We start from the raw sequence: 26,526 nt of genomic DNA, 5'->3' as shown, positions 1-26,526 counted from the left end.
TGGGGGCGGCGGTACGTTCCCCATCCTGAGGCCCTGGCACGGGCTGGGGTGTCACAACCAAGGGCTATTAGTGGCCTCTAGAAGGGGGAGGCCAGGGAGCCTGCTAAGCCTCCTACGGTGCCCAGGACGGTCCCCACAACCGAGAAGTATCCGGTAAAGTGTCCATAGTGCCCAGGGTGAGATGCCTTTACCAACTGTCTGTGGCTGCTTCTGAGCCACCGGGAGATGGACGGGGACATGTGACAGAGACAGTATGACCCACAGAGTCTAAAATGTTTTCTATCTGGGTTCTCCAGAGAAACAGGGCCAGTAAGGTGTGGGTGTGGGTGTGTGCAAGAGACAAAAGTACTTGTTGAAGGAATGGGCCTGTGTGATTATGGAGGCCAGTAAAGCTCAATGTGCAGAGCAGGCTGGCAAGCTGGGGATCGGGGAGAGCCGGTGTCGCAGGTCAGGTCCCAAGGCCCTCTGCTGCAGAGCTCCTTCCTGCTTGTGGGGGGAGGAGGGATCGGTCTTTGCTCTATTCAGGCCTTTAACTGATTAGATGGGGGCCCACCCACATTGCTGAGGGCAATTTACTTTACTCAAAGCATTTAAAGGTCTCAATCCAAATATTCAAAGCAATATAAATGCTACTCTCATGCAGAAACACCTCCGCAGAGTAATGTTTGACCAAGTATCTGAGCTCCACAGCCAGCCAAGTGGACAGGTCATATCAACCATCCTGGGTTTTTCTAGAAAGTCTGTAGCACCCTGCACTAGAGCAGCCCATGGTCCCACGCTCTCCAGAGCAGGTGTGTGGGCTTGGCCCGTAAGTAATTTTGCAGAAGTCATCTCCATGCCTCTCTCAAGGTGGGCACTCATGGGGGGGCAAGGCAGAAAACAGAGAGCCGCTGTGATGGGAAAAGCTGGGGTATCCCTCCATGAGCCCCGCGGACCTTCGCAGGGGAGAGTCTGCCCTGACCATTCTGAGCCCTGTGCGGACACAGCCTCGGTGTAGAACATAATTCCACAGATGCTGTTGTCCTTTGTCCCCAAAAATGACCTTTTCAGGCAGTGTCAGAGCAGGCACACTGGGGCCCAGACAGCTGAGCTGACTCACTGGCCCACGAGTCGGAGGCAGGAGGTGGCGTCTTGCACTTCCCAGCTTGGTGTCCTTGGAGTCACAGCGCACTGTACAGTAACCAGCTGCCAGTCCTTCTGGGGCTGCAGGTTTCCCCGGGAGGCAGGACTTTAGGTGTCAAAGCCGGGGAAGTCCCTGGCCGACGGGGACAACAGGACAACTGTCCTCCTGCTTCATTACCTCAGGGAGTCAGACCTGGGTTACCCTAGCACCAAACAGAATAGGACAGCCGGCCCCTGAGGCCGCAGGGGGGCCTTCCCAAGGGGAGGGACCTGTGCTCTGTCCACGTGGCTCAGAGGAGGTGGGGAGGAGTCCTGGGTCCCAGCTGGGGTGGGGGCGGCTGGCCCCTGCTGGCGCTTCCTGACTGCCAAATCCTTCCTGAGGCGAGAATCCTTGCAGGACTGCAAAAGGACCGACTTTGAGCACGGCACACCTCGCTGTGCTACGAAGAACACGGAGGGGTGTCCGGGTGGCTCAGTCCGATGGGCGTCGACTCTGGGTTTCAGCTCAGGTCGTGATGTCTGGGTCACAGAATCGAGCCCGCGTCGGGCCCCACACTCAGCGGGGAATCAGCTTCCCTCCCTTAGCCCCCCCTCCCTTGCTCGCAGGAGCTGTCTCTCTCTTTAAAATAAATGAATACATCTTTAAAGAACTCTGAAATGATACTTTCTTCTAGCACCAGAATAACACTCATTCATAATGGTAAACATGGAAAATTCATTTTTTAAAAGATTTTATTTATTTATTTGAGAGAGAGAGCATGAAAGGGGAGGTCAGAGGGAGAAGCAGACTCCCCGTGGAGCTTGGAGCCCGATGCCGGACTCGATCCCAGGACTCCAGGATCATGACCCGAGCTGAAAGCAGTCGCCCACCAACTGACCCACCCAGGCGCCCCTAAACATGGAAAATTCAGAAGAGGAAGAAAAATATTTCACATCCAGGTTCCACGAAATTCCAGTTTTCCCCAGATTTTTTTTTTCGTGTATAAAGTTATCCCTTACTTTCACCAACCAGTGATCACACTACAGACTTTTATTAGGCTTTTCTTGGTTTAACGTTCTGGTTTTTTAAAAAGTTCTTTTCAGATTTTAAAATATAAAGTCATTGCTGAAAATAGGAAAAATACATTAAAAAAAGGCACTAGTAATAATTATCCCTAATCCCTCAACTCAGAGACAAGTACTAAATATGTGGTCCATGACATTTCCATCGATTTTCCTAGGCATGTAGATACATATGTACTATGAACACACATAACTTATCTCTGTTTATATACAATTCAGTTTTTAATACATTAATAACTATTCATTATGAAAAACTTGAACATTGCAAAGTAAGCTTTCTCATACCCCTCAGAGACGATAAACACTAGGTTATCGTTTGATATCTATCTTTTCAGGCATTTATTATATGCAAACGGATATGTGTCTGTATTTTTAACACAGATGTGACATTAAGAGACTGCTGTTCTGAGATGCGCCTTTTTCATTGAATGTATTCCTGACACGTGTTCATAGTCCCAGAACTTTCTCTTCTGTCTTCTTCACGGAGCTTTGTAGGTGGGCTTGCAGACTCTGTAAACTGCCGTAACCTGGGGAGTGGCCCCAGCTGTGGAAACTCAAACTGGCATTTCTTTGTTGTCATCGTTCCTGAACTTTTTGAAGATTTATTTATTCAGGAGAGAGAGCATGAGCCAGTATGAGGATGGGCAGAGGGAGAGGAAGACGCAGACAACCCCGTGTGCGGAGCTGGACGCGGGGCTGGATCTCAGGACCCTGAGCTATGACCTGAGCCAACACCAAGAGTCAGTGGCCCAACCAACTGAGCCACCCAGCCGCCCTGTCATTCCTGATTTTAACTTACCTTTCTAACTACGCAGGCAGTTAGGTGAGTACATTCACGCTGCAAAGTGCTGAAAATACAATGAAGAGAAAAGAGCACCGTCTCAGAATCGGCTTTCCCAGCTCCCCCAGCCGGCGGTGGCACCCCCGTCCCGCTCATCCCCACCCCCGACCTGCACGCACACATGGGTACCGAACTGCAGCCGCGCTGGGCCTCGCCTCCCGCCACCTGCTTTCACCGCACGTGCACACGTCAGCGGGGCCTCTGCCGGCCTGGCCAGTGCCTTTACCCTCCTGCAGGTTTTTAGGAAGGCGCTCCCGCCTCAAATACGGTATTGGTGCTAGTGCTTTCTGCCCGGTTCCATCCACTCCGCCAGGGCGCATTCCGGTGCATGGAAGGAAGCAGCCACACTGTCCCCCCATACACCCCAAACTCCCCAGAGGGCCTGCTCCATCCCCAGAACGGCAGTTTGGTTTAGATTCACGGTTGGGCAGGAACTGGGGCAGTAGGTGAGCAAAAAGAGGAGGCTCCCAGGGTATACGTGAGCCCAGCTTTAAGTACACACACACATACGTGTGTACCACGGAGTGTGTGCATGGCCGTGTGTGACAGCACTCGTTCAGTGCATCTTCTGTAAAGACTTGGCTCACTTATTTGATAGAGGGCACTGGCAGGGGGAGCAGCAGAGGCAGAAAGAGAAGCAGATTCCCACTGAGCAGGGACCTGATGCAGGGCTCGATCCCAGGACTCTGAGATCATGACCCAAACCAAAGGGAGATGTTTAACCCGCTCACCCACCCACATGCCCCTCACTTTTTTTTTTTTTTTTAAGGATTTTCTTTTAGAAAGAGAGAGAGAACACCAGTGCAAGCAGGGAGAAGAGCAGAGGGAGAGGGACAAGACTCCATGCAGAGCACAGAGCTTGATGTGGGGCTCAATCTCATGACTTAATCAGAGATCATGACTTGAGCTGAAACCAAGACGCAGAGGCCCAGTCCACTGAGCCACCTGGGCGCCCGTGCCACTGCTCACTTAGGACAACCCACAAGCTCTCATTTCTCAGGCTGTGTCTAAGATGTCAATGAAGCACCTTTAGCTGTGGCTCCCTTGTGCAGTGCACAACCTGAACCCCAGTATGCCACAACCCTGGAGACGGACCTGATTGGACTCAGCAGCCATGTAGCAATCCACAGAATGGCTAGATCCTAATTTAGTTAGGTTTTTCCTATTGATGGCTATTTAGGTGGCTTTCTACCTATTTCTCTGTGTCTGTCTATCATCTGCCTATCTGCCTAACCCGGTGGCTGCCCGTCTGTCATGATTACAAGCAACGGTCTCGGAAACTTCTTTAGTCAGACATTTTTCTGTATTTCTATGACTTTAGTCAGACATTTTTCTGTATTTCTATGATCTCGACTACTAAATACAGTTACTGGGGCAGAAGTAGGTCCATTCTAAATCTGAAACTATTCCAGGGGCATGTGGATGGCTCCGCCGGGGTGAGCGTCCAACTTTTGGTTTCGGCTCAAGGCCTGATCTCAAGGTCACAGAATGGAGCCCAGTGTGGGGCTCAGCAGGGAGTCTGCTTAAGATTCTCTCTCCTTCAGAGCCTAGGGCTCTCTCTGAAATAAAATCTTACAAAACAAAAACAAAAGGCAACTGCGACCTGGTACTTTTGAGCCCCAAACTGAGTGACTGCGAGTCCCTGATTCACTGTGTCCTTTCCGGTATTGAGATAACTTAATCATTACTAAAGCAATTTTCTCATTTTGGAGGCAAGACATGGTGTCTCCTTATTGTTTTACTTAGGGTTCCTCGGGGCACTCGCAGGGCAGGACGTGTTCACTGCTCCGCTTGCCAAGTACGCCGAGCTGGTTCGTTGTCCTTCCTGGTTGGCCTGTTGCACAAGGCCATGGGATCTCAGCCACGGCCGGGTGAGACAGCACGCAGAACTACTGTTTACGGAGCGCTTATCTTTGTGCCACACACTGTGCTAAAGCACTCTGCTTAAATTGTTTTTCATGTAATCAACTTAATGAAGAAAATAGGATGATCTCCACTTTACTTGTTTTTTAAGATTTTATGTATCTATTTGCCAGACAGAGAGGAAGAGCACAGGCAGGGGGAGTAGCAGAGGGAGAGGGAGAAGCAAGTTCCCCACTGAGCAGGGAGCCTGATGAGGGACTCGATCCCAGGACCCTGAGATCATGATGCTTCACCGACAGAGCCCCCCGATCTCCACTTTCAAGAGAAGGAATGGAAGCTTGGACAACCTGCACAGCTCATCCCAGGTTGCGCGTCCGGTTAAGTCAAAGAGCCATCAGTCAAGCCCGGAGCGCCCACCTCCCTGTGTTCTAACCACGGGGCTGTTGGGTCCCATGTGCCAAGGGTCTCTGGTAACTGTGCCAGTCTGTGATTCACTGGCTGGTTCACTGATCTGACGAACACTTATCGAGGGCGAGCACGTATCCGTGCGGTACCCGGGGCCTGGGGGCTTGCCAGGTGTTCCTGATACGCCGACACCCGTGGTGCTAAGTGAGGGTTGTGCTTCAGGCTGATAAGAGCAAGAGGGGATGCTGTTTCCAGACCTGGGGCGAGGAGCTGAAAGCGAGAGGCCACAGTGACGGCGCCGGGCCTTTGACAGAAGAGATCGCTCCCCTCTGGGACCCAGAAGGACCCCTGCCCCGGGTTTCTTCTCCCTCGACCTCCTTCCCATTTCCCATGAACAACCACAACTGGAGGCCGAGGGACGAGGAGGCCCGCGGCAGCCGTCCGTGTGGGGCCGCCGCTCGGGGCGCAACGCTGGGAAAACAGGGTCCACCCAGCACCCACCTCCTGGCAATGGGTGGGCATCCAGCGTCCTGCTCACTGAGTGGCTGAGAGTGAGGTCTCTTGGCCCCGGGCCCAGGCAAAGCCTGTCCCTGTCGCACAGGAGCCCTTCGCAGACAGGTTCTGATGGGTGTCTCCCTCTGATGGGCTAGGGAGGTTTGTTTTTTCAATAAAAATTTCATTTTAGATTTATAGAGAAGGCACGAAGACAGTACAGAGGTCCTACATGCCACACACCCACTCCCCCACCCCCACCCCGGTGACCTCTTACGGTCCACGTGTCCCAATCAGGGAACCAAACACAGACACACACGTTACCCCTATCTGTGGCTCGTGCCTGGTTCAGTCTTCCTCAGCTCATGCCCTCCATCTTGTTCCCCAAGCCCATCCCAGGTACCACGTCGCGTTTGGCTATCACGTGTCCTCTTCCGCACAGCTCCTCAGCCCGAGACGGGCTTAAAGTAAATTCTGAGGGGCGCCTGGGAGGCTCCGTCCGTGAAGCCTCTGCCTTCAGCTCAGGTCACGATCCCAGGGCCTGGGATCGCATCCTGTGTCGGGCTCCCCGTTCAGCAGGGAGCCTGCTTCTCCCTCTCCGCCTTGCTAGTGCTCTCTCTCTCTCTCTCTCACTCTCTCTTAAATAAATACATAAAATCTTAAAAAAAAAAAATTCTGAAAATACAAATGAAAGGAGCCTCGTGGAAGAGAGACAAAGCCAATATGGAAATCAGTGTGGGACCTGCACGGGAAAAGCTCGGAGGTGAGTTCACTGTCCTCAAAGCTTCAGTATCAGACAGATGACAAGAAGACAGATATCCACTGGATGGTTTCAGGAGAGGGGAGAAATGTCCTCATGAGACTATTAGGAAAACAGTAATTAAGGAAAAGTATTTAAATCAATTGGAAGCTACAAAAAAAGAGTAGAAATGATAAATACAAGAACGTATGTTTTAAAAATGATAATAAAAACAGATGACCCTTTGAACTCGAGTTAGGAGCCTAGCCTAGCAATGACCAGTAGAATGAAGAAAAGCGATACAGGGTTGGGTTTAGGAGAGTGCTAGGTGCCGAGAGTGGCCATTTTTGCCATCACAGGTGTTGTTAGGACCTCCTGCCTGGATGAGGCCAGTGGGGTGTCCCCCGAGGCTTCAGGGGAGCAGCACTTCCCATCCTGAAGCGGTAACCACCTTGCAGCTCCAAAGGCTACCTTTGTCATCAGGTTCATTTCTCACAGGCAGACTCACATTAGCCAAGGAACCAAGATGGATGTATAAATCCAGGAACCAATTTATGAATTAAAACTGAGCACTATAACCGAGGCCAGGAAAACAGCCCAGTTGTATTAAGTCATAACAAAGAAAGTCAGGTAAGTTGAGCGCTGAATAATCAGGATGGCCTCATAAAGAACCGTAGTAAAGTGGATAAACACTGCGTCCTCTGATAAGCAGGGCCTTGCCAGTCAGGGCAGCAGGGAGGACGTGCAGCGGCTGGCCCTGCGCGGTGTGTGTGGGCACGGCCGGTGGTTCTGACTGTGACTCTTCCTTGTCTCTGCCCCCGTGGGGCCCAACCTTCCCCGACTTGAGAGTGATACATGCTTGTCTCAAGATGTCAGCGTGCTAGAGAAGGCTCTACACACTGATCACAGAAGGCCACTAGCCATCTGTGTCCTTCTGACTGTGGAGTTCCTGGACACACGTCCGTGGGCCACAGACAGGGTGGAGAAGGTACGGGAATTTTCTCCCCTGGACCGAAAACCTGACACCTGACATACGGTCAGTGCAGTTTTCTGAGGAGAGAGTCTGCGGCCCCCATCAGGCCCACAAAGCAGCATCAGCGAGCCCCGTCAGGGCCCTTAGGACTGTGGTTTGCGATCTGAGTCTCGGCAGGCAATGTTGCGTCCTAGTGTGGGGAGGCAGTGGGACTTGAGGGGCAGGTGGACACCCACACGCTCGCAGATCCTGATGCAATAGACCATTTTCAATAAGCAAAACTGATCAAAATCAATGAAACAGGGAGCAAAACACCTGAGCGGACCCATGAGTCATGCAGAGACTGAGAAAGCTACCAAGAATCCTGCTGGACAGCCCAGCTCCCACTGGGAAACGTGTGCTTAGGATTTAGGAGATCGTGAGCGTCATGGAGAGGACTGGCAGCCTCAAGCAGGCTGGCCTTCAGGACTGCCCAGGGGCGCAGGGCGTTCCTGTACCTGATCATCCCACAGCAGGTGGACCCTGGCCCCGGGGAGGAGAGGAGGGATGGCTGCTTCTGTCCCCTACCCCCAGGCTGCTGCTGATGGAGGGTATCTGAACGGCATCCCTTCCTGTCTGCACAGGGGGAGAGAAGAGAGCACGGGTGGGGAAGGCCAGACCGCCGTGGATGCCGGGACGCCAACAGCCAGACGCCTGGCAGGTCCTCTGCTCATCCGCTGCACGTTCTGCTTTTCCCCATTTCTCTCTCTAGGGTAAGTATCCCTCACTCTAGGGTAAGTATCCTTTGGGGGGAGAAAGTCTCCCGGAGCTAGTGCAGAAGGGAGCATATAGGAGAAGAACATTTACCCTGGGTAGGACAGGAGTTCAGAACCATTGAATGGAAAACAAATTTGATACCATGGATGGATTGGGCTGAATCACCCAGATAAAGATGAAAATAGAAAGTGTAAGGAAAAAAATCAGCTGAAGTATCAATCTGCTACTTTGTGACTACAGACCAAATACGAAAATGATCTGCACAATGGTCTTCACAGATGGGGAAAGTTCATAACAGTTCAACAGCCATTTCTAAGACATAAAACTACTTCCTTAGCATCATTTTTTAAAAATGGTGTTTGTTCCGGGGTGCCTGGGTGGCTTGGCTCAGTGTGTTAAGACGCTGCCTTTGGCTCAGGTCATGATCTCAGGGTCCTGGGATCGAGTCCAGCGTCGGGCTCTCTGCTCAGCAGGGAGCCTGCTTCCCTTTCTCTCTCTCTGCCTACTTGTGATCTCTGTCAAATAAATAAATAAAATCTTAAAAAAAAAAAAGTGTTTGTTCCAAAGAAATCAGCATTTGTCGGAAATTAGTTCGTAGTATCATCTATTGTCAATATTAATTAGTTTGGTGTGGACAATTCTGGTTGCAAGCAGTAAGACATAAAACAAAAAGTACATAGATTTTTTTTTTACAAGATTTTATTTATTTATTTGACAGACAGAGATCACAAGTAGGCAGAGAGGCGGGGGGGGGGGGGGGGGGAGCAGGCTCCCTGCCGAGCAGAGAGCCCGATGTGGGACTCGATCCCAGGACCCTGAGATCATGACCTGAGCCAAAGGCAGAGGCTTTAACCCCCTGAGCCACCCAGGCGCCCCAAAAAGTATATAGATTTTAAAGTAACAGGGAAAACACTATTTTGATACAAACAAAGCAATCAACTGAAAAATTTTTAAAGACTTAGAAGATCAGTTAAATGGTTAGGTATAAAACAGATACACAGAATTAAGTAGTGATTATAATATATTATAAATGACCAGTTTGAAAATATAAGAAAAATGAAATTTTATCTACAGTATCAACAAAACATAATATACCTAAATGAATTATTAGTGAGAAATACTATGGGATTATGTATATTCCTCCCTAATATTTCACTCGGTTACATAAAACTAAGGACAAAATATGTTGAGTGCCTTTTTTAAGCTAAATAAACGGAAAAGGAAGACCCCTGAGACCTCTTGATGGGACACCCAAATTCTGTGAAGACACATATTTCTCTCCCTGCTCCCCCAAATTGTTTTTTTTAAACCTATTTTTTTTTTAAAGATTTTATTTATTTATTTGTCATAGAGAGAGAAGCGAGAGAAAGCACAGGCAGACAGAGAGGCAGGCAGAGGCAGAGGGAGAAGCAGGCTCCCCGCCAAGCAAGGAGCCCGACATGGGACTCGATCCCAGGACGCTGGGATCATGAGCTGAGCCGAAGGCAGCCGCTTAACCAACTGAGCCACCCAGGCGTCCCACCAAATTGTTTTAGGTATGTGGAATCCCACTTAAAATCCTTGCAGGATATCTCTAGGAAACTGACAAAATGATTCCAAAGTTAACCTGGAACATGAACAGATCAGAATTCCCAGTCAAGTCCAGAAAAAAAAGAAAGAGCAATGGAAGATGGAGGGACAGATTCCACTGGACACCAAAACTTCCCCTGAGGTCATGGAGGTCACACACCATGGGTCTTCCTTAAAACCAGACATATGACTGAGGCAGAGTAAGAGGGGAAGTGGAGAAGCCCAGATAGAAAATCTGCTGTGTACAGAACGTCACTGTTTGATAAAGGAGGCCTCAAGCGAAACCAGGCGGAAGGGGAGGTTGAAACATTCTCAGGGTTCTTGGTTGGTGGTTTGGGAAAGGATCGATTTACAACCCTCATCTCATTCCAATATGGAAAACAACAACAAAAACAAAGTTCAGAACAAGAAGTTTCTGGTCTGATCAGAGAGGAGGCAAACACAGATTGGTTAAGTTCCAGTCTCACACGGTCAGTTCTACTGCAGAAGGAGGGTAAGGCGTGCGCTGACATATAAAAGAGGCATCCTAACTTTGCCCCTTTGGGGGGATACATTTCAGAGATATTTCTAAGGCAGAATCGGTTAAATCTGTGACTAATTGGATGCTGGGGAGGGCGGGACTTAAGAAAAGGATAAGGCAAACTTAAAAACTTCTAGGCTTCAAATGGTATCAGTCACCCAGGGAAGAGATGACCAGAAGTGAGAGAAAGCATTTGTCAATTATGTATCCGATAGGAGACTCAGAATACGGAAAGAGTACTTACAGCCCCAAATTAAAAAGACAAATAACCCAATTTAAAAATGAGCAGAGGCTCTCCACAGACATTTTTCTAAAGAAGATCCACAAAGGGCCAATAAGCACAAGAAAAGATGTGCTTCAGGGAAATGCAAATCCCAGCCAGGAGCTTCCACTTCCTTCTTGCCAGGGCGGCTCTCATCAGGAGGACCGCCCTTCACAGGGGTCGCCAGGGGCTGGAGGGACGGGAACCCTCCCTCCCTGCCAGGGGGACTGTAAAACAGTGCACCCCCTTTGGGAGAACAGTCTAGCAGTTCCCAGGACAGCTAGAAGCTCCCACATGGCCCAGTGGTTCCACGCCTAGCACCCACCTAAGAGAAGTGACATGTACACACCCACAAACTCTTGTGGACACAACAGGCCTGCCTCCAGCCCCCGCCTAACGGATCTCAGGCTGGAAAGCTCTTGTCCCAGTTCTTCAGACTGACTAGACCCTCGCCTCTCACAACTGTTGAGACCTTACCTTCCCAGCCACGCCGATACCGATCGCTGTGTTTAACACGGCAACCTGACCCCGTCCTCGACCCGGCCTACGTTTTCTTGTCTACACCTCTCACCGTCTCCTAACCCACAACACAAACGCTTATTCCATGTTTTGCCCGTTAGAATGAGACGTGGATGAGGGCAGGCCTCTTTGTTTCACTCACCGACGCTTCCTGCATGAATAGAAAACTGAGACCTAGAGAGAACATGGGTATGGTTCACTGTCCCTGAGCCAGAAACGCGTCTCAGTAGGGAGGCTAGCCGGGGCCCAAATCCTAAAATCCTTCCATACAGTTCTACTACCCAGTGAGAAGAGGGCAGTGCACAGTTGAGAGGACCTCAGGCTGCGAAATTATTCCTGGTACCAGCGGAGCCCACCGCGACCTTATAATCCACGGTTTCCTTCCCTTCCCAATGGCTTCCCATTTCCCACCAAGTACTCAATTTGGCTTTCAAGACTCGGAATACTTGGTCCTGAAACGTTCTCTAGTCTCCAGGATCACCTGGTCTCCACGATCAGAGATGAGACCCTTGGGCAAAAAGCCCCTTCTCTTGGGTTAACCCACCACTCGCGGGTCTGTGTTTAAAATCAAATCTGAATGACTGTTAACGACACCCTTCCAGCACCTTTGCCTCCTTCAAGCTCCGCTTAGGACTGTCCCCGTCCTCCTGCCGAGGCCAGGCTCAGCTCCACACTGGACACGTGTCACCGTGTCACCCCGCCGGACTTCTTCAAACCCCGGATCCCACCTGTCCGCCTCTGCAGGGCAGCGGGACACTGCTGCTCTCGGCTCCCAGCACGGCCAGGCCTTACGCTCTCTGCTGCCAAACCCCAAGGCCGCTCCTCCTTGAAGAGCCCCCACCCCCGCGGCCGGTACGTTCGCCGCGGTTCGCCGCTTCTTACCCCGAGGTCGGTCTGCAGAGACCCGCTCTTCGCGCTGCCGGCCCCACCGAAATCCCTCCCCAAAGCAGGCCCGGCGCGGGGAGGGCGGGGAGATGCTCCCTCCAAGCACCGAAGGGCTCGACTCGGCAGCCGAGGTACGATGGTCCCGATTCGGTATTTTCCGAACATCACGCTGAACGCAAACAATTCGCCGCGAATGAAACGTCAGATCTAAATCGGGCCAGACCCGGCCGGCTCCTACCTGCCCGCCCGCCACCTCTCCGGGTGCGACCTCGGCCTCCCGCTGGGGCGCCGCCCGCACGGCTCGGCGGGCCCGGGTCTCCCGAGGGCGCGGGGCACCGTGCGTCCGGTGCGCGCGCGCTCCCCTCCGCACGCCGGGGCTCCGGACCGGGTGGCGCGGCGCCCCTGGAGCTCGGACCCTGCGCTCGCCGGCCGGGGACCCGGGGTCGCACGTGCGGCCGGGCAGCTGCCTGGGGCAAGGCCGGCGGGCGGAACGCACGCTTTCCGGCGCGGCAGTCCGGGGCCGGAGCTCGCCGGGCCCCGCGAGGAAGCACAGGGACCCTCAACCGCGGCCACACAACGCGACGCCCTCAAACGCCTCCGGCCCACGCGCCTGTGCCCGGTCGACCCCGGCGGCGAGGGTTGGGAAGCGGCTCCCAGCGCTCCGCCCCTCCCCGCCCCCCGAACGGGGCTCCGGCCAATCGCCGCGCGCCGCGGATCCAGGCCCCGCCCCCAGCCCGCGCACCGCCCCGCGGCCCCGCCCGGCCGGTAATAATTAGGCGGCGGGCGGGGCGTCGCGTCAGCGCCGGGCGCCGGCCAATCGCAGAGCTCGGCCCGCGGTCGCGTCACAGGCCGAACCACCAAACAGAAAAGTTTAATAAACAGCGGACGGAGGCCGGCGGCGGCGGCGGCGGGGCCGGAGCGAGCAGGGGTTCGGCGGCCTCACCTGTCCCCACTCTCCGGCGGCGACCGGCGGCGGCGGGCAGCGCGGCGGGCGGGGAGGGCCGCCGCCAGGTGAGCAGCGCGGCGGGGGCCGGGGTCCGGGGGGCGCGGGGGCCGGAGCCGCTCCCTTCCCCCACCGGCTGAGGCGCGGCTGAGGCGCGGCCGCGGCGCTCCCCCGCGGGCGGACGGAAGCCAGGGCGGCGGGCGGGGGGCAGGGCGGGCCGGGGGCTGCGCTCGCGGACCCCCGCCGCTGCTCCGAGCAGTTGACAGGCGGGGGGTGCGGTGGCGGGAGCCGGCCTCCACCTGCTGCGCCCGCGGCCCGGGTGGGGCGGTCCCTCCTGTCACGGCGCGTCCCGGCGGCGCGGGTGTGGGCGGGCGGGGGTCCCGTAGGCCCCCAACCCCGCGGGCAGCCGCCCCTCCCGGGGTGTGGGCGGGCGGGGGTCCTTAGCGCCCCACCCCTCTCCCCGACAGCCGTCCCTCTCGGGGTGTGGGGGGGCGGGGGTCCCGAGCGCCCCCACCCCCTTCCGCGGCAGCCGCCCCTCTAGGGGTGTGGGGGTCGGGGGTCCCCAGCGCCCCCACCCCCGTCCCCAACAGCCGCCCTTCCTGGGGTGTGGGCGGTTGGGGTGCCGGGCGGGGTCTCCCTGGGAGCCGGTGCGCGCTGGAAGTTGGGGGCCGTGGGCGCCCGCCCTGCGTCCGGCGCTGGGGCCCGGAGCGAGGGTTCGGCGGGGTTCGCTTGCCCGACAGAGCTGCGGCGGCCTGCGAGGTTAGCCCGGGGTCCATTGCCTGCCTGCGACGCACGGGCCAGCGCTCCAGGGGAAAAACGCTCTTTTCCTGCAAAGGGTGCCCTTTGCGTTTCTGCAACAGGTCGCCTCTACACTCTGCTCCCTGCGCGTCTTCCAGTGCCCGCGGGCGGCGGCGGAGGGGGAGTCCGAGGGGCAGGGGGCGTCCCGGGGGGCGGGTCCTCTCCGAACGCGCAGGGGAGCTGACGCGCGTCGGAGACCGGGTGGCGAGAAGAGCCGCGACGGCGGCCCCCGCCGCGAGGACGGCACCAGCCCGCCGCCGGCATCCGCTCGCCGGGGCCTCCCCTTCTCCGTGCCCCGGCCTCCTCGCCCGGCACCTCGGGGTGTCCGGTGCCCGGTGTTTATCACGGCCTCGCGTGGGAGGGGAGACACGGGTTCGCCCGTACGTGCGCCCGAACTGCGGGCTAGGAGTGCTGTCCGCTGGGGCCGGGCCGGGGGCTTCGTTGCGGCCCGGCGCTCTGTTCCCCACCCCCCGCCCCCGTGACGAATGCTCTGGGCGCTCACAGCTCTCGGCGACGGGGCCCGGTGCGCGCTGCTGGGCTCCAGCCCCGGGCGCAGCCCTGCTAGGGCTCCCGCCGGCGCGGAGCCGAGCACGCCAGGCCAGGTGTGGGGCGTCCAGGGGGTGCGGGCCACCGCGGCTGGTTCACAGTGTGCGAGCGCCGGCACCAACGCGGATTCCCGTAGCATGACTCTTTCCTTGGAGGTCACAGCGGGAGCAGTCGGGCGCTCCTTGCCATCTACTTCAGTGCCAGCCTAAGTGTGAGTGGGTTGTGTAGGCTAAGTCGTCGTCGTGCGCGGCCCCTCTGTCGTGTTGGCGGGTTCCCTCCAACTTCTCTTGTTCCTTAGCACCGGTCAGAGAACGCGCCCTCCGTCTGTCCTTACAGCTTTGCACACTTTGGTTAGGGGACGCCCCCATCGACCGGCAGAACCTTCAGGGAAGAGCAGTAGGACGGAGGTGCTCTTTGTGCAGTGACTTGGAGGGTGACCTGCACACTTCTGGAGGAGGACGTGTGGTGGGCTTTAGGATACGCTCTGCACGCTTCTGAGAGCTTTGTAGTTCCCCAGCCTAGACTTGGGAGTGCGGCACCGGTGTGCTCCTAGAGCCGCGTTACTGACCCGGCCTGCAGCAGGCGCTGACCACGCTGGGGCAGCGTTAATTTCGGGAAGCGGTGCATAAGTCATGGGAGTTTATAGACGGCTTCAAACACCTTGTTTTGAAGGTGCAGGAGTACAGAAGCTTTGTTGCTGTAACTAGCATGGGTAGCTCGCACGCACATTTAGCAGGCTGCTTGGTTTTGGTCGGGCTGTTTTATTATCCTGCTTAGAAGCTTTAAAAAAAGCCTCAGTTTTGTTTTAAGGGCAATGTGTTTTTGGTGTGGCATCCTCCCCCCCTCCCCCCACTATTACAAGGAATAGAAGGTTACAGAGAATAAATAACTGTTGTTAAAGTTTTGGCAGGTACACCCTGAGTCTTTCAGTTTGTGTACATTCTAAGAAATTGGGGGTGGGATTCTGAACGATTCTGGGTTGCCTCTGCCTTCAAAGCTTATCCGGAATATGATCTGTCTCAACACCTTGCTGTACCCTGGATGGTAAGAGCTGTCATCTAACCTGTCTCCCTGCCTCCCTGCCTCGGCTCCCTGCCTCGGCTGTCGTGCTGCAGTCTGCGCTGTTCCTGTGGGGGAGCGACCGTTCAGTGGGTGAATTCGAGGCTCAGTACCCAACGGTGACTTCACAACACATGAAATGAAATGAGAGCTTCTTACTCTGCCAGCTTTACCCTAGACCTGCAGTGGCCAGTGGAAATGTAATGGGAGCCACATAAGTAACAAGATCTTCTGATAGTCAGGGGCACCTGGGTGGCTCAGTGGGCATCTCACTCTTGACTCTGGCTCAGGTCATGATGTCACAGTTGTCAGATTGAGCCCTTGAGCCCTGCGGAGCGCTGGACACTCAGCAGGAAGTCTGCTTGCGATTCTCTCTCCCCACCGCCTCCCCGCCAGCTCCCACGTACATAAATCTTTAAAACCTTCTTATAGCCACATTAAAAAGAAAAGAGAGAAACAGGGGATAATATTTTATCCTGATAATAAATAGCAATAAAAATTAAAAAAAATAATGTTTTATCCCAAGATATTATTATTTCAATAAGTAATTAGCATAGGAAATTATTAATGGGCTATTACACTTAACTTTTTTCAAACTGTCTTCAAAATCCAATATATATTGTCCACTGACAGTGTGCCGGGACTGGCCCTGTTTGAGGTGCCGAATAGGCAGCCACACAGGACTCGTGGCTGTCGGGTACATGGAGCCGCTCTCGCCTGTCCAGCGTTGCCGGCTTTCCCCTGACTCAGCACCTCCAGCTCTACTGGTCTTTTTGGAATTCTTGAGCATGCCACGCTTATTTCCTTAAAATTGTGCTTTTCTGCCTGTCACATTCAATTGTATGTCTGCTCAGATGTCACGGCTTCAGAGAGGCCTTGACCAAGTTCCCTGACCCTGGGACTCTGCTTCATTTCCTTATGGAATCTGTCATCCAAAGTGGTTTATTGGGTTATTATCTCTCACTTCAGGGCAGAAGTTACATCCACATACGTAGGATTCTGTAAGGATGCACAGCATTTTGCCTTCCTGTCATGTGTCACTTGTTGCTTCATCCTCCTGTCACTGTTCAAGTGTGGGGAAGAGCTAACTAAGTCTTTCTACGCATTTCTCATTTCTTTGGGATTCAGACTGTCTTACAGTAACTGAGTCAAAGCACATGAACATTTTTTTGTCTTTTTATAAATATTGTCAGATCTTTTTAAAAAAATTTAACTAACATAAAGTTGACCAAATCTGTATGAACTTTGACAAAAAATGTGAGGAGAGAATACACATTTCTCCCTATCTTTGCCAACACTTGAATACTGTCTTTCCTTTCATAAGACTGATTATACATTTCTTAGCTTAATTATGATGATGAATGGGGAGATGGGTGTTGTATCTTCTAATTTGTCTTTTGCTCACTTGGGTCGGTGTTCTATATTTGCAATACCCTTTTTATTCTTTTAAATATTTAGGATAGCAGCCCTTTGCCACATCCCGCAGATATCTCCCTTGGCTCTTTGCCTTTTACTTGCTTAGGGTATTATTATTTTTTTTTTAACTTGAGTTTTTTACCTTTTAAGAAATTTAAGTTAATACCACCTTTCTATGCCTCCTCCTTTGCTTTCATATTTAATGGGTTCTCCTTGCCCAGATAACTGTTTTTTCTAGTTCTTTTATGCTTTCGTTTTTCACATCTATCTCTTTCTGTTATTCTGGGACTTGTTTTGACATGATACATGAAGTGAAATAACTTCCTTTACTTGTCCTTAATAATTAATCAGTTATTTTAGCCCCATTAACAAAAATCTTATTCTTGGTGCCTTGAAATAAAGCTACCTTTCTTATATACTAAAAACATATTTTTATACTTGATTCCTAGCTTTTATTCAGTCAGTATTCATGATTTGATAATAGTGCACATTGTTTAGTAATTGGGAGTAATAATGTGTTTTCATTTTGTTACTCTATGTCTCCCTCCCTTTTCCTCCCCAAATTTTTGGCTGTTGCTTTGTTCTCAAGTTTTTTAGTTGATTCCTTAGGGTCCGGTGTTTTTGAATTTTTAAATTTAGAAACTTTTTTTTTAAAAGATTTTATTTATTTATTTGATAGAGAGAGAGGGAACACAAGCAGCGGGAGTGGGATAGGGAGAAGCAGGCTTCCCACTGAGCAGGGAGCCTGATGTGGGGCTCAATCCCAGGACCCTGAGATCATGACCTGAGCCCAAGGCAGATGCTTAATGACTGAGCCACCCAGGTGCCCCTAAAAAATTCTTATATCTACAGCTAATGTTTTATGTATAATAAAAATATTTAGTGTCATTAAATTCTTTTTTTGCATGTAGTTTCAGCTATGTTCCTTAAATGTTGACATGTATAAATATCTGTATTTATTTACTTGTCCCTCATAGCTGCTGTTGCTCTTTGCTGCCTGGACTTTGTGCCCAGTGCTGAGGCCTCCTCGGTGAACACACAGGGCCTTTGCTTTCACTGAGTTCAGAGTCTCTGGGAAAGCTAACTGAAGAACAAAGGGTTTTCAAATGTTGACAAGTGCTAAAAAGGAAAGAAATATGATGTGCCAGTAGAGATTGGAACGTGCTAATTGGATATTCTGAGAAGGTTTCTGTGAGGATGTAATATTTAAGCTTAATGGTGGAACCAAGTTTGTTTGGGGAGTTTCTTTAAGCAAATCCTGGACCTGTCAGAACATTCAAAACAAACAAAACAATGGCACACTGAATTTCTTTTGCAAATTTTTTTTTTGGTGAAAATTGCCTTGTAAACAGTTTCAAGCCTAAAGCTTCTCCTATGGAAAATTCGGCACTGTGATTTTGAGTTCTGAGATCAAGAAAGAGCCGGGGGAAGTTTTTCCAGCGAAGGGTACTGCTAGCACAAACGGGACAGAAGAGCTTGGCTTGATTTAGGATTTGCCAGCGGTGTAGAATGACCAGGGTTCATCCATTGAGTAGTGTGGGTCCAGCAAGATTCCTTGGGGGGACTTACATTATTTCCCGGAGAACCAGCTGCTTCGACTTCTCTGCCTTCCTACCCTATTTGGATTCTGTGACCCAAATCAGTCTCCTACAAATAATTTAAGATGATTTAACCCCTTAGTACTTCCCTTCATTATTTCTACTGTATTTTCCAGTTTTTCTCCACTCAAGACCTTTGCATATGCTGTGCCCTTTTGCTTAATTGTGATTTCCTTGAAGAATCCTTCCCTAATGCTGGCAAAAGAGGTTAAACCCTCTGTTGGCTATATTTACTCATTTTATATTGGACGATTCTTGTGTAAACACTTGAAATAACTGCAGTTCATTAAATGTAAGTGATTTGTTTCTGGGTTTCTTCCGCTAGAGCTGTTACTTCCAAGCTGGCAGGTAGCCATTTGTCGCTATTTAAATCCATCAAAATTAAGTAATATAAAAAATTCGGTTCCTCAGTCATGCTCGTACATACCAGTTGCCCAGTAGCCACATGTGGCTGGTGGTTGTTGTACCGGACAGCGGAGATGTAAATTTAAGCAGCCACTGGCTGTTGAAATATCCCAAGTCTGAATGATCCTGTAAGCATAATATGAACTGACTGGATTTCTACTACCAAAAACAGAGTAAAATCTCAATTTAAAAATGATTACGTATTGAAGTAATGCTATTTTATATGTTTTGTGTTAAGTAAAATATATTATGACAATTAATTTAACTAACGTTGTGATGTGGTCATGAGAACATGCAAATCACTCATGGTTCCCATGACATTGCTGTGGGACAACAGTGGTCTGACCCTAAGTCTCCACAGTGGGCAGGACAGTGCACCATGATGTCCACAGCAGGTAGCAGTACCAGCATCTGAACGTGCCATCTGAACGTTTGGTGGGTTCATAAACTCTTCTGTTAAGTTTGAACATTACTGTGTGGTCGTTAGAGGGTGTTACCTGTTCAGCTTGTTCTTTTCAAAATTGCTCATTTTCTGTGACTATGATTTTTCATGACTATTGAAAAAAGCAGCTTTTCTTTTGATAGGTATATAAAAATAAATTTTATTAAATAGAGTGGATCATTTATTTTTTCATCTTTTATTTCTTTCTAGCTTTGGCTGCTAAGAAAGAGGAGGGAACTTAGAGTCTGCCAGTCTGTTTTCTTCCATCACCTCTCTCTGTCTCGAAGTTGACTTAGATTGTCGGGGTATGTTACTTGCCACAGGAAAATTTATGGCTACTAAGTCTTAATAATTGAGTATTGGGAATGCTTTTTCCTTATACTTTGGTCTCGATATTGTGATTCATGTTCCTTTTCAAAAGTCTACATTTGTCGGTGACCTTGTTTATCCCTGTGGACTTAAAGCAATTGTCTTATAGAAAGGTACCTCCCCTTGGTTTATGCTTTATCTGTTTGTTTCCTTTGTGCTCAGAATTTTGCTGAATGGGCCCTTACCCTTTGCTCTTGCCCCCAGTGCTCCCCTACTCCCCTTGTGGTGTTCTCCCTTAATGAATTGGCAGGCACAGGGCAGGAGTTGCAAACTCAAATACATGCCTCACTTTTGTAAGCAATGTGTATTTGTCAGGGAAATATTTTTCTAAATTTTTTTTTCTCCATTAGATAGTGGTTTGGGGACCATATCTTTAGTGACCTGGTCATGCTTTGTTGAATGTCAGGCTGGGCCTTTTATCAATTACTGCATAAACCCACCTGTGTTAGCACCCAGGGATGATGCCAAAGATTAATTTCTGTTGTGTGGAGAGTAGTGTGAGCTGTTCTCAGTCCTTTACAGTTCTGAGGACGCCTTGACCCTGTTCTGTACCTACAAAAGTTAATCCTAATAGTCTAGGTACTTATTCCTTGTAGAGGGTCTTTTTAAAGTGAGATGAGACCTAGTTAGTTGTTCTGGCTTGTTATCTTCCTCATGGTTAGTTGATGGGTTTGGGAAGGCTTCTGAGCTCATCCCCCTCCAAGAATACACACTGCGTCCTTTGGATACTTGATGTTCAAAAGGCAGTGTTGTCACGTGCCATCAGCGAGCCTTGGAACTTTTGCAGGCTTCCTGTTCCTATGAAGCAATATTGTGTTCAAATAATCTCGGTCGTGGCGTTGCTTTCATTTGTTGTTGCTGTTTTCTTCTGCTACTGATTTAGAAGTAGAATAAAATCCCCTTATTTTTATCCTGTGAGCCGCCTAAAATGATATTTATCACAGTGAAGTTCTTTCATACAGGTCCTAGAGATCTGTGAACAATCTGGTATAACCACATCTGTATTTGTTACAGATTGAGAGTGGGCCTGGTGTTATTTTCGTGTATGTAATGTGATCTGTTTTATACCAATAATTAACTCTGAAGTGAAACATTGATATCGGAGCAAAGGTTTTTTGGTTCCTGTAACTGTCTGGTAATCTTGTGTTTGCCAAAGTTTAATATATAAATGCTTGCCATCTCTTTTGCTGGGCCCTGTCAAATTTTGGCCATCTTAAACCCTTTCCCTCCGAGTTCTGTGCTGTAGCTCAAATTATGTGTTCTGTTATTTGCTCCGTCCCTCGTCGGCCTCCAGTGTTGTTTGGGGAGAGTGTCCTCACAGTGGGAAGAAAACCCGAACTTGACTCGTGGAGAGCCGCGAATCCTTGTAAAGCATCTTGGTTTGGGCAAAGCATCTTGGGGCCGGGCCTCAGTGAACTGGCCGTTTCCGTGTGTCCTCTGGAAGCGCCGAGCAGATGCGCGGCCACTTGGGTGTTCCTCCGTATTCGTGTCCACTTGCAGTTACGTGCATTTCAGTCTCCTACAGACTTCGCTTTGTGTTCAAGGCAAGTTTGTTGGCTTTGTGGTGTTCTAATATACAGATTTTCTTTCCGGGAAAATGCTTGCAAGGTTTTGAACTTGGAAAACTATACATTCAATTTTAGAAATTTTTATGTAAACATATTGAAAGTATTTTGAGAAGCACTGCGTTTTGGATTTGTGTTCATAAGCCGGCTGAAATGTTGGTAGAGGTGACAGCTGGACTGTGCGGAGCGAGCTCCGCGCCAGGCGGGCTGGTGGTCAGCGTCGGAGGACTAGACGGCCGGCCGCGGGGGCACGAGCAGGGCTCGCGCGAGGAGCGCGGTGGACTGCAGCGCACCCGGCCGGCCTGCAGCCGGAGCGCCCGTGCGGCGGCACCTCCTGTCGCCCAGGGTTGTCCGAGGGTCTCCCCGCCCGTGTGCGCGCGCCCCCTAAGTCCGTGGACGCCCGAGGAGGCTGCCAAACCGTGCCTACCCTTAGGGAAGCGCCGCCGGAATTAAAGGAGAGAACGAACGAGCAGGGCCTCCGGAGCCTCACCGGCGGCGCGCGGCCGGCCGGCGGCCTTTCCTCGGTGGCGGGCGGGCGGTGGCTGTGCGCCCCCGGGGCGGACGCGTCAGACCGGGGCGTGGGTGCCCTCGGAGCGGGAGGGTCGGAGTCGGAGGACCGGGTGTTCGCCCCGCCGCGACGCTGGGGACGGAGCGGCCGCGGGGCGATGGCGCGAGCGGGAGCGAGCCGGGGCTGTTCGCCGTGGCGGAGGCGGCGCCGGTTTTCCGTCTCGGAGGAGGCCGCGCTTCCGTTCCGTCGGCGGGACTTCGCGGGGCGCCCGCGGAGAAGGCGCGAACTCTGCTGAAGCAGTGTGTCCTCCCCGACTCCCCGGGGCCCTCCCGGCTGGGCAGCGCCTGCAGGGCCCGCGGAGGAGCGCCGTGGGGGACCGCGGGGCCGGCGGGCCGGGGTCCGGCGCCTCGCCGTGCGCGCGCTCCCGCAGACAAAAGAGCGAGCCGGCGCGCCGCCCGGGCAAAGCGAAACCGCGCCGCCTGTCTCTTTAAGAGACCAGCTTCCCCCGGCTCGCGGCCGCCGCCGCCTAACCTGCTGGCCAGGAAAAGTTCTTTAAAATGACGGACGTCAGCCGCGCCCAACCGCAGCGGCCGGCCGCCGGCGCGGGGCGGGGCGTGTCCTCGGCGGCCAGTAGGCGCGCAGGGGGCGGGGCTGGCCGGCCAAGCTCGGTTGCGGCGGAGCACAGCTTCCAGTGAAGTTAATCTGAGGGGAAGCGAACAGAAAATTGTGGAGGTTTCGGTGGTAGGATTTTTGTTCCGATCTCCTAATTCTCCTTCTTCTTGCACTTCTGCTCCTCTGTGCTTCTGTGTCGCCAGGTTCCGTCACTGTGCTCTTTCTGCGCCAGGCGCCACTAACGGCGAGCAGGGAAGCAGAACAAAAGGGCTGTTTGGACAGGAAATAGGTGTCGGGAGCATCAACTTGACTTTGTGGCCCGGGGTCTCCGGCGCCGGCCCCGCTGTGCTGCTCCGGCCCGGCCTCCTCGCCGCCGGCCCTGGACGGGGCGTGCCCCTGAGCCCGGGGGTCACTGAGCCCACGCGAGGGCGGGCGGCTGGGGCGCGAGGGCGGTCAGGGCCGCCGGGCTCTCCCCGCGACTCCGACGACCCCCCCCCCCCGAGGGCCCCCGCCTCCCCGCTGCTGTGCTGGGGACTCAGCCCGGTGCCCCCCACTACAGTGTGTCCCGGGCTCCCCCCAGCCCCTCCCATGACGGTGCGCCCGGGCTCCCCCAGCCGCTCCCCTGCGGGGCGCCCCAGGCTCCCCCTGCGCCCCTCACCCGCGGCGTGCTCGGGGCGGGCCAGCGGGGGTCCCGGGGCCAGGGGCTCGCTGACTTCTTCCGAGCCGCACACGGGGACGCGCCGGCTGCTGCCTTCAGACCCGTCCGTTGCAGACGTGGGCCCGGGAGTCCGGGTGCGGGGCTGCGGGTGGGCCGGAAACTTCGCCGGGACCGGCTCTGAGTCCGCCGACTCTCCCGACGCGCCAGACCGTCGCGGCGGGTCCCGCGGCCCGCCCCGTCCCCGGAGACCGCTGTCCGCGCGCTGCTGCGCTTTCGTCCACAGAGGAAGGTGCTAGGAGCTTACGGGGTCGCCAGCCTCGAGCCGGCGCAGCCGTCGAGCCCGCAGCTGCGTGTGCTGGGCCTCGGCTGCCGGCCGCTGCGCGGGTTTCCGTGCGCGCTTCTCCGCTCCGGCTTAGACGCCGCCGCGGTGACAGCCGTGATGTGAACTTAGGAAAAGTCACCGCGCGCGCAGCTCTTGTGTTTTTCCCTCTTCTTACCTCGCCAGACTCTTGTATTTTTTCCGTAATTGTAAATAAGTGCGGTTTTATATTAGATTGTTCTTTCACTAAACTATGTCGTCTGTTAAAACTGGTTTTCTTGTGATTGTACAGTTCTCCCAAGTCAGCAGGACCTTAATCGGTCTAGTCTTCTGCCTGTATTACATTGACATTGTTCCTCTTTTTTCACGCTTGTAAATAGCATTGTGTGAAACAGACTTCTGTGTGTACTTAAAAAATATTTCCTCCTTTTTCCCAGATTTTTCTTCTTCTGGAAAAATTCTTGCAGTGGGCTGACCTAGATGAAAGGATATGAACCCTTCAGTAGCCAAATTGCCTTTTAGGAAGGTTAGACCAGTTCATATTGCCACCAACAGGATGTGCTTCAAGATTTGTCCAAGGGGTAGCCCCTTCAGTGTGCTATTAAAGTGTGCCTCTGAAGCTCTCCGATTGGGTGATTCCTTTTTGCCTAAACTAATAACCTATTTTAAGTCCCATTTTCCAAGATGTAGATGATTATAAAGTCATTTTCTGGTCATTAAAACCAGCTGAAGGAAATTGGAAAAATTTTTACCTGCTTAAGTGAGGGATTATATCTTGGTTGGATATTTTATTTATTATTATGCTGTCAGTAAGGACGGGGCTTCCTGTTTCACATCCGCCTTGCTGTTTATGTTTAGCCCAGGTTTTCTGGTATGCGCTGCTTCTAGTAAGCACGTATTGGGAGAAGTATTTTCTTACGGTTTCTATCAGAAACATTTTTAGAGAAGGGCTGCAGTAGGACCACTTAAGGTTACCTGCCTTTGAACAGGTGTGGACAGCCTTTGTCACTGTATGGTAGAGAAAGAGAATTAGTATTTGTAGACCTACATTTTAAAATGGTACATCAACACCTTTCCAGTATTTCATGGGTTTTCTGTGACCGAGGGCTCACACAGCAGTGTAGACCGTGTTGTTCTTGTCTTTGAGAGCGATCTGTTTGGCGGTGACAGCTGGTCATGTGCACTTGACAGCTACTGTGTTCCGTGGGCTCGGCGGTACCTGCTCAGCTTATGAACTTGTTAACTGATGTTCCATAATAAACTTGAAAAGTTGCTTTAAAGCAAAATTCAAGACAAATGCTAGTTTAACTGGTGAAAGGGAGGCAGTGATAAATGGTGGGGAAGCTCTCACTGATGCAGAGGGGCTGAGCACAGCTGCAGTTCTGTTTATTTTCTGTGAAGTTTTTCTTCAATTACTGATGACATCGTGTCTCCAACTTGCAGAGCTAATGTTGTTGGTCATTGTGTTGTTTCAGGGGAATGCTGTTTTGTTTGCCAACAGGTGAACAGTTTGAGTTTTCTAGACCCTTGGGTTTTTCTTCATATTTGGAGTGGCAGAGAAGGGCTTGAAACTCATCTGTTGTAATTAGTGAAATAGTTACCTTGAAACACATTTTCCATGCATTTAAATTTTGTGGCTGTATCAGAACTTACATAGGTAAATTCTTCATTCATGAGTAGAACAACTGTTTGGGTTTCACTTGAATATTTACAGTTTATGTTGGTGCTTAAGTATTTATATCACAAATCTTTCCTTTGTTCTGAATTTGAGAAAATGTATTTAGTTTTTTTTTCAATCTTAACAGATGGATCTTGTTGCTACAATAGAAAAGAAGATAATTGTAAATATAAAGATTGTAGCTAAAGTCTTCGCAGGTTTAGCTGTGGGTCACATTTGAAGGCCCCCTGTTCCCCTGGGGCTCTCAGGGAATTGCACATCTGCCCTGTGAAGGCTGGATGCTCTCTGATTGACAGGGAGTAGCAACATTTCAGTGTGTAGGTTTCATTCAGCGTAGAAGCCAGTTTTCTAGTGGGAGAAGAAAACGCTTTAAATGAGCTAATATGGAGGCCTAAGAATAGTGATAGCTCTATTTTATTCATTAAGGATTAGAAAGTGATCTAAGAGGGAATATTAAATGCATTCAGAGTGTCTGTTGTTAGTCTCCATTCAAGGGGAATACAGGGATTTTTTGGTCTAATAACATGAGGTAAAATTATAATGGGCGTTCAGTTGGTGAAGCTGGAGAGAACCTAGAACTCGCATCTTCATATTGACCAGGTCTCTCTGTTCTGTGCAGTAGAGGGGCTGTACGGCTTTGTGGTATTCTTCGTGTGTGGCTTCTTTATAAAAAGGAGGTAAATGTTTTAGAAAGTATTTTTTATTGACAACTTCTAGGAATTGGCTCATTTATTAACTCCTGTCTGGGAACCTGTTTGACTTCGTGTTTGGATGTCGTTAGAAAAAAATGAACTTGAAACTTTCTTTTCTTTTCTTCTTCTTCTTCTTCTTGACAGAAAGGAGCAGATCCATCGATCTTTCTTTATACTTTTACATTTTCTCCCCAGAATAAGCACCGTGTTCCCCCACCAGCGGATTTTTGTTGAGTGTGTACTTGGTGTCTTAGTGAAATTTAGCACTATTAACTACTTTTTTCTTCTTGAAGCTCTTCCCATGAGTTAGTGATACTGCTCTGGCTTCTTTTTGTGATGTCTGTCCTTTGAAAGTGTTTCCTCTTTATAACCATTAAGTATTGAAATTTCGTAGGATTCTGACCTAACCTTCTTCTCAGGCTGTCCTTGGGTGACCTCCAGCACCACACCTTCAGTTAACTGCCTGTGCATAGTAATGGTTCTAAGATCTGTATCTTAAATCCAGATTGCTTTGTAATCTTGAAACGTGTGTCCATCCAGCTCACAAAGGTCTCTCTTCCATACGTACGTGAAACTCAGCAAGGCTAAATTTTAACTGCCGCTTTCACCCTCCCCGCAGCATCCTACCATCCTTTCTTCCCTCCTGGCCCAGTGAGGGGGAGGTGCGCAGAAGCCGGGTCCGCCTCTGGTTCTAACTCCTTCTTCGTGCCCGGTGAGCCTCCACCTTCTAATGATTCTTTTCAATTATTTTAAAAGATTTTACCTTTTAAAAAACATATTTATTTATTTATTGGAGAGAGAGACAGAGATAGTGAGAGAGGCAGGGGCAGGGAGGAGAGGGAGAAACGCAGGACCAGCTGAGCGGGGCCCGACATGGGACTCGGTCCTGGAAATCTGGGATCATGACCTG

General features: G+C 51.5%; 2 protein-coding genes across 11 annotated transcripts in view; one reads left to right on the top strand and one right to left on the bottom strand.

The window, feature by feature from the left end:
- Positions 1 to 12,582, bottom strand: part of BCL2A1 (BCL2 related protein A1) — a 48,488-nt gene extending 35,906 nt beyond the window's left edge. For all 3 annotated transcript variants that reach the window (XM_082734386.1, XM_082734385.1, XM_082734387.1), the window contains exon 1: positions 12,247 to 12,582. The gene's annotated coding sequence lies outside the window, so the exon portion shown is untranslated. The remainder of the gene's footprint in view (positions 1 to 12,246) is intronic.
- Positions 12,583 to 12,890: 308 nt separating this feature from the next.
- Positions 12,891 to 26,526, top strand: part of ZFAND6 (zinc finger AN1-type containing 6) — a 63,090-nt gene continuing 49,454 nt past the window's right edge. For 3 of the 8 annotated variants that reach the window (XM_082734353.1, XM_082734346.1, XM_082734345.1), the window contains exon 1: positions 22,292 to 22,398. The gene's annotated coding sequence lies outside the window, so the exon portion shown is untranslated. Of the gene's footprint in view, positions 13,020 to 22,291; positions 22,399 to 26,526 lie in introns of those variants that run through there. The other 5 variants (XM_082734347.1, XM_082734348.1, XM_082734354.1 and 2 more) reach the window with 5 other exon arrangements.

This window comes from Mustela nivalis (genome assembly GCF_964662115.1).
Source record: "Mustela nivalis genome assembly, chromosome: 6".
NCBI lineage: Eukaryota > Metazoa > Chordata > Mammalia > Carnivora > Mustelidae > Mustela > Mustela nivalis.
The sequence above is the reverse complement of the archived record's forward strand: the minus strand, read 5'-3'. Positions and strand labels throughout refer to the sequence as shown.